Source organism: Camellia sinensis, unplaced genomic scaffold (genome assembly GCF_055761805.1).
Source record: "Camellia sinensis isolate YWXY unplaced genomic scaffold, ASM5576180v1 Unanchor4, whole genome shotgun sequence".
Lineage (NCBI taxonomy): Eukaryota > Viridiplantae > Streptophyta > Magnoliopsida > Ericales > Theaceae > Camellia > Camellia sinensis.
Genome location: NW_028129277.1, coordinates 18,140,001 through 18,147,500, shown reverse-complemented (window position 1 = coordinate 18,147,500; position 7,500 = coordinate 18,140,001).

Here is a 7,500-nt window from a genome sequence, read left to right as displayed (position 1 = left end):
CATGTTGCTGGCCAAGGCCGTGGCATGGCATGCTGCTGGCCAAGGCCGTGGCATGACATGCTGGCCAAGGCCGGGGCATGGCAAGCTGCTGGCCAAGGTCGTGGCATGGCACGCTGCTGGCCAAGGCCGGGGCATAGCACGCTGCTGGCCATGGCCGTGGCTTGGCAAGGTTGCCAAGGCCGGGGCATGGCGTGCTGCTGGCCAAGGCTTTGGCATGCCATGTTGCTGGCCAAGGCTGTGGCATGGCATGCTGCTGGCCAAGGCTGTGGCATGGCATGCTGCTGGCCAAGGCCGTGGCATGACATGCTGGCCAAGGCCGGGGCATGGCATGCTGCTGGCCAAGGTCGTGGCATGGCATGCTGCTGGCCAAGGCCGTGGCATGACATGCTTGCCAAGGCCAGGGCATGGCATGCTGCTGGCCAAGGCTTTGGCATGCCATGTTGCTGGCCAAGGCTGTGGCATGGCATGCTGCCCTAGGCCAACGTGCCACCGCCACCGCCGCGGGCCGCCACTCGACGCATCCCGTGCTTGGCTATGTAGTTTCGATGCCACAAGCCAATGCCACAAGCCAAGCGATGGCATGTGCCAAGCGCCCGCCTAGGCATAGGCGTGGCCTGTGGCCTGGCCATGCTGGCCAGCCTTAAGGGAGGTGCCCCCCCCTTATAATAGCCTGTTAAGCCCTTTTCAATCTGGCAGGAGGAAACATCAAGCATGTTCGAGGAGTCATAATGGGGTTTTTTTAAAAAGTAATGGTTTTTTGCCAAAACTTTCAACATGAAAGTTGTATGAAATAATTTAATACACCATAAAAAAAATTATAAAAAAATATTTGGCCACCGGAATATTTTATTTTAATTTATTTCAATTTTAATACTTAAAAAATAATAAAAATTACTAAAAATACTCAAAAAATTCTAGAAAAATTCCAACAATTATAAGATGAGGCACTAGTAATTATAGTAATTTTTTTAATTATTTTTTTATTTTTAATTTATTTTATTATAATTTTTATGAGTAAATAAATAATTAAAAAGCCCGACGAACGTGCAAAAACTCTTAGAGAAACCCAGCAAGCATCGGATAGCTCGAATGCAAATAACAAACGCAACAGGCAACTTCCGAGGGACATACTTTTCCCAACAAGCTTCCACTGGGGAAAGCACTAGCAACGTGTTCGCAAGTCAAAGGCAACCAAACCGGCTATTACCCGAGGGACAAGCATTTCGCAGGGCAACATATACGTAAGTCAAAGCCAAACCAAATGGCAATTACACGAGGGACAGGATTGCTTGCCAAGGGCGTGGCATGCGATGTTCTAGCCCAAGGCCAAGGCACGCCACGCTGCGGGACAAGGCCGTGGCAAGACATGCGGCTGGCCTTGGCCTTGGCATGGCATGCCGCCGGCTTTGGCTGGGCTGCGTTGGCCTTGCCATGGAATGTTGCTGGCTTCGGATGGGCTGCCTCGGCCTTGGCCTTGGCCGTGGCATGGCATGGCATGCTGCTGGCCTTGGCCTTGGCCTTGGCATGGCATGCTGCTGGCTTTGGCTGGGCTGCCTTGGCCGTGGCATGGCATGCTGCTGGCTTTGGCTGGGCTGCCTTGGCCGTGGCATGGCATGCTGCTGGCCTAGGCCTTGGCATGGCATGCTGCTGGCTTTGGCTGGGCTGCCTTGGCCGTGGCATGGCATGCTGCTGGCCTAGGCCTTGGCATGGCATGCTGCTGGCTTTGGCTGGCAGCCTTGGCCGTGGCATGGCATGCTGCTGGCCTTGGCCTTGGCATGGCATGCTGCTGGCTTTGGCTGGCCTGCCTTGGCCGTGGCATGGCATGCTGCTGGCCTTGGCCTTGGCATGGCATGCTGCTGGCTTTGGCTGGCCTGCCTTGGCCGTGGCATGGCATGCTGCTGGCCTAGGCCTTGGCATGGCATGCTGCTGGCTTTGGCTGGCCTGCCTTGGCCGTGGCATGGCATGCTGCTGGCCTAGGCATGGCATGGCATGCTGCTGGCTTTGGCTGGGCTGCCTTGGCCGTGGCATGGCATGCTGCTGGCCTTGGCCTTGATATGGCATGCTGCTGGCTTTGGCTGGGCTGCCTTGGCCGTGGCATGGCATGCTGCTGGCCTAGGCCTTGGCATGGCATGCTGCTGGCTTTGGCTGGGCTGCCTTGGCCTTGGCATGGCATGCTGCTGGCTTTGGCTGGCCTGCCTTGGCCGTGGCATGGCATGCTGCTGGCCTAGGCCATGGCATGGCATGCTGCTGGCTTTGGCTGGGCTGCCTTGGCCGTGGCATGGCATGCTGCTGCCCTTGGCCTTGATATGGCATGCTGCTGGCTTTGGCTGGGCTGCCTTGGCCGTGGCATGGCATGCTGCTGGCCTAGGCCTTGGCATGGCATGCTGCTGGCTTTGGCTGGCCTGCGTTGGCCGTGGCATGGCATGCTGCTGGCCTAGGCCTTCGCATGGCATGCTGCTGGCCTAGGCCTTCGCATGGCATGCTGCTGGCTTTGGCTGGGCTGCCTTGGCCGTGGCATGGCATGCTGCTGGCCTTGGCCTTGGCATGGCATGCTGCTGGCTTTGGCTGGGCTGCCTTGGCCGTGGCATGGCATGCTGGTGGCCTAGGCCTTGGCATGGCATGCTGCTGGCTTTGGCTGGCCTGCCTTGGCCGTGGCATGGCATGCTGCTGGCCTAAGCCTTGGCATGGCATGCTGCTGGCTTTGGTTGGGCTGCCTTGGCCGTGGCATGGCATGCTGCTGGCCTTGGCCTTGGCATGGCATGCTGCTCGCTTTGGCTGGCCTGCCTTGGCCGTGGCATGGCATGCTGCTGGCCTAGGCCTTGGCATGGCATGCTGCTGGCTTTGGCTGGGCTGCCTTGGCCGTGGCATGGCATGCTGCTGGCCTTGGCCTTGGCATGCCATGCTGTTGGCTTTGGCTGGCCTGCCTTGGCCGTGGCATGGCATGCTGCTGGCCTAGGCCTTGGCATGGCATGCTGCTGGCTTTGGCTGGGCTGCCTTGGCCGTGGCATGGCATGCTGCTGGCCTTGGCCTTGGCATGGCATGCTGCTGGCTTTGGCTGGGCTGCCTTGGCCGTGGCATGGCATGCTGCTGGCCTTGGCCTTGGCATGGCATGCTGCTGGCTTTGGCTGGGCTGCCTTGGCCGTGGCATGGCATGCTGCTGGCCTAGGCCTTGGCATGGCATGCTGCTGGCTTTGGCTGGGCTGCCTTGGCCGTGGCATGGCATGCTGCTGGCCTAGGCCTTGGCATGGTATGCTGCTGGCCTAGGCCTTGGCATGGCATGCTGCTGGCTTTGGCTGGCAGCCTTGGCCGTGGCATGGCATGCTGCTGGCCTTGGCCTTGGCATGGCATGCTGCTGGCCTTGGCTTTGGCATGGCATGCTGCTGGCTTTGGCAGGCCTGCCTTGGCCGTGGCATGGCATGCTGCTGGCCTTGGCCTTGGCATGGCATGCTGCTGGCTTTGGCTGGCCTGCCTTGGCCGTGGCATGGCATGCTGCTGGCCTAGGCCTTGGCATGGCATGCTGCTGGCTTTGGCTGGCCTGCCTTGGCCGTGGCATGGCATGCTGCTGGCCTAGGCATGGCATGGCATGCTGCTGGCTTTGGCTGGGCTGCCTTGGCCGTGGCATGGCATGCTGCTGGCCTTGGCCTTGATATGGCATGCTGCTGGCTTTGGCTGGGCTGCCTTGGCCGTGGCATGGCATGCTGCTGGCCTAGGCCTTGGCATGGCATGCTGCTGGCTTTGGCTGGGCTGCCTTGGCCGTGGCATGGCATGCTGCTGGCCTTGGCCTTGGCATGGCATGCTGCTGGCTTTGGCTGGCCTGCCTTGGCCGTGGCATGGCATGCTGCTGGCCTAGGCCATGGCATGGCATGCTGCTGGCTTTGGCTGGGCTGCCTTGGCCGTGGCATGGCATGCTGCTGCCCTTGGCCTTGATATGGCATGCTGCTGGCTTTGGCTGGGCTGCCATGGCCGTGGCATGGCATGCTGCTGGCCTAGGCCTTGGCATGGCATGCTGCTGGCTTTGGCTGGCCTGCGTTGGCCGTGGCATGGCATGCTGCTGGCCTAGGCCTTGGCATGGCATGCTGCTGGCTTTGGCTGGGCTGCCTTGGCCGTGGCATGGCATGCTGCTGGCCTTGGCCTTGGCATGGCATGCTGCTGGCTTTGGCTGGGCTGCCTTGGCCGTGGCATGGCATGCTGGTGGCCTAGGCCTTGGCATGGCATGCTGCTGGCTTTGGCTGGCCTGCCTTGGCCGTGGCATGGCATGCTGCTGGCCTAAGCCTTGGCATGGCATGCTGCTGGCTTTGGTTGGGCTGCCTTGGCCGTGGCATGGCATGCTGCTGGCCTAGGCCTTGGCATGGCATGCTGCTCGCTTTGGCTGGCCTGCCTTGGCCGTGGCATGGCATGCTGCTGGCCTAGGCCTTGGCATGGCATGCTGCTGGCTTTGGCTGGGCTGCCTTGGCCGTGGCATGGCATGCTGCTGGCCTTGGCCTTGGCATGCCATGCTGTTGGCTTTGGCTGGCCTGCCTTGGCCGTGGCATGGCATGCTGCTGGCCTAGGCCTTGGCATGGCATGCTGCTGGCTTTGGCTGGGCTGCCTTGGCCGTGGCATGGCATGCTGCTGGCCTTGGCCTTGGCATGGCATGCTGCTGGCTTTGGCTGGGCTGCCTTGGCCGTGGCATGGCATGCTGCTGGCCTTGGCCTTGGCATGGCATGCTGCTGGCTTTGGCTGGGCTGCCTTGGCCGTGGCATGGCATGCTGCTGGCCTAGGCCTTGGCATGGCATGCTGCTGGCTTTGGCTGGGATGCCTTGGCCGTGGCATGGCATGCTGCTAGCCTAGGCCGTGGCATGGCATGCTGCTGGCCTTGGCCTTGGCATGGCATGCTGCTGGCTTTGGCTGGCCTGCCTTGGCCGTGGCATGGCATGCTGCTGGCCTAGGCCTTGGCATGGCATGCTGCTGGCTTTGGCTGGCCTGCCTTGGCCGTGGCATGGCATGCTGCTGGCCTAGGCCTTGGCATGGCATGCTGCTGGCTTTGGCTGGCCTGCCTTGGCCGTGGCATGGCATGCTGCTGGCCCAGGCCGTGCGCATGCCATGCCGTGCTGCCCACGCCGCGGGCATGCCAGGCCGGCTGCATGCCAGGCCGCCCAGGCCGTGCGCATGCCATGCCGTGCTGCCCATGCCGCGCGCATGCCAGGCCGCCCACGCCCGCGCGCATGCCACGCCATGCTGCCCAAGGCCGCGCCCAGGCCGCCCAAGGCCGCGCCCAGGCCGCGCAAGGCCGCGCCCAGGCCGCCCAAGGCCGCGCCCAGGCCGCGCAAGGCCGCCCAAGGCCGCGGTCCAGGCCGCCCAAGGCCGCGGCCGAGCCGCCCCAGGCCGCAGCCCAGGCCGCGGTCGAGCCGCAGTGCATGTAACCCAAGGCCGCAGCCCAGGCCGCGCCCAACATGGGGCGTACCTGCCACTGCCTTGCCCTGGGCAAGGGAGGTGCCCCCCCCTTATAATAGCCTGTTAAGCCCTTTTCAATCTGGCAGGAGGAAACATCAAGCATGTTCGAGGAGTCATAATGGGGTTTTTTTAAAAAGTAATGGTTTTTTGCCAAAACTTTCAACATGAAAGTTGTAGGAAATAATTTAATACACCATAAAAAAAATTAAAAAAAATATTTTTTTACAGAAAATATTTTATTTTAATTTATTTCGATATTAATACTTAAAAAATAATAAAAATTAATAAAAATAGTCAAAAAATTATGGAAAAATTCCCATAATTAAAGGATGATTCACTAGTAATTATAGAAATTATTAAATTATTTTTTTCATTTTTTTTATTTTATTTTGATTTTTTTATGCCAAATAAGGGCTTTAAAAATTCGAAAAGCTCCAGAAAAATTGCAAAAAAATAGGGAATGACATTTAAAATTGATTGTAGTGCATTTTTAATTGTGTTGCACGGTTTGGGTAAGATTATAAAAGAATCATGTTCAAAAAGATCGATCGAGGCGGTGGCACGCCATGGCCTTGGCCTTGGCCTTGGCCTTTGCCCGCGGCCTTGGCCTTTGCCTTGGCCTTGGCCATGCCTTGCACAGGGACTTGGCCTTGCCCACTGCCTTGGCCTTGGCTTTGGCCTTGGCCTTGGCATGGCATGGCATGCTCGCCGAGGCCGTGGCATGCCTTGCTGCTAGCCAAGGCCGTGGCGTGGCATGCTCGCCCAGCCCGTGGCATGCCGTGCTCGCCCAGCCCGTGGCACGCCATGTTGGCCCAAGGCATTGGCATGGCATGCCGGCCAAGGCATGCTGGCCAACGCTGCACAAGGCGGTGCCATGGCATGGCATGCTGACCAAGACCGTGCCATGGCATGCTGGGCGAGGCCGGGGCATGGCATGCTGGCCGAGGCCGTGGCTTGCCATGCCGCCACGGCCGTGGCATGCCGGGCAACGGACCGGCATGGCCCAGCCCGTGGCACGCCATGTTGGCCCAAGGCATTGGCATGGCATGCCGGCCAAGGCATGCTGGCCAACGCTGCGGCACGGCGTGCTGGACAAGGCGGTGCCATGGCATGGCATGCTGACCAAGACAGTGCCATGGCATGCTGGCCGAGGCCGTGGCATGGCATGCTGGCCGAGGCCGTGGCTTGCCATGCCGCCACGGCCGTGGCATGCTGGGCAACGGACCGGCATGGCATGCTGGCCGTGGCGGTGGCACGACATGCTGGCCAAGGCAGTGGCATGGCATGTAGGCCAAGGCTAAGGCATGGCACGCTGTGGCATGGCACGCTGGCCAAGGCAGTCGCAAGGCATGCGGGCCGAGGCCGTGGCATGGCATGCGGGCCGTGGCCGTGGCATGGCATGTTGGGCGACGCCGTCGCAAGGCATGCGGGCCGAGGCCGTGGCATGGCATGTTTGGCAACGCCGTGGCAAGACATGCGGGCCGTGGCATGGCATGGCATGCGGGCCGAGGCCGTGGCACGGCATGCGGGCCGAGGCCGTGGCATGGCATGTTGGGCGACGCCGTAGCAAGGCATGCGGGCTGAGGCCGTGGCCGTGGCATGGCATGCGGGCCGTGGCCGTGGCATGGCATGGCATGCGGGCCGAGGCCGTGGCATGGCATGTTGGGCAACGCCGTGGCAAGGCATGCGGGCCGAGGCCGTGGCATGGCATGATGGCCGAGGCCGTGGCATGTCATGCGGGCCGAGGCCGTGGCATGGCATGTTGGGCGACGCCGTAGCAAGGCATGCGGTCCGAGGCCGTGGCATGTTATGCGGGCCGAGGCCGTGGCATGGCTTGTTGGGCGACGCCGTAGCAAGGCATGCGGGCCGAGGCCGTGGCATGTCATGCTGGCCAAGGCCAAGGCATGACATGGCATGGCATGCGGGCCGAGGCCGTGGCATGGCATGTTGGGCAACGCCGTGGCAAGGCATGCGGGCCGAGGCCGTGGCATGGCATGATGGCCGAGGCCGTGGCATGCCATGCTGGCCAAGGCTAAGGCATGGCATGCCGGGCAACGCGGTGGCATG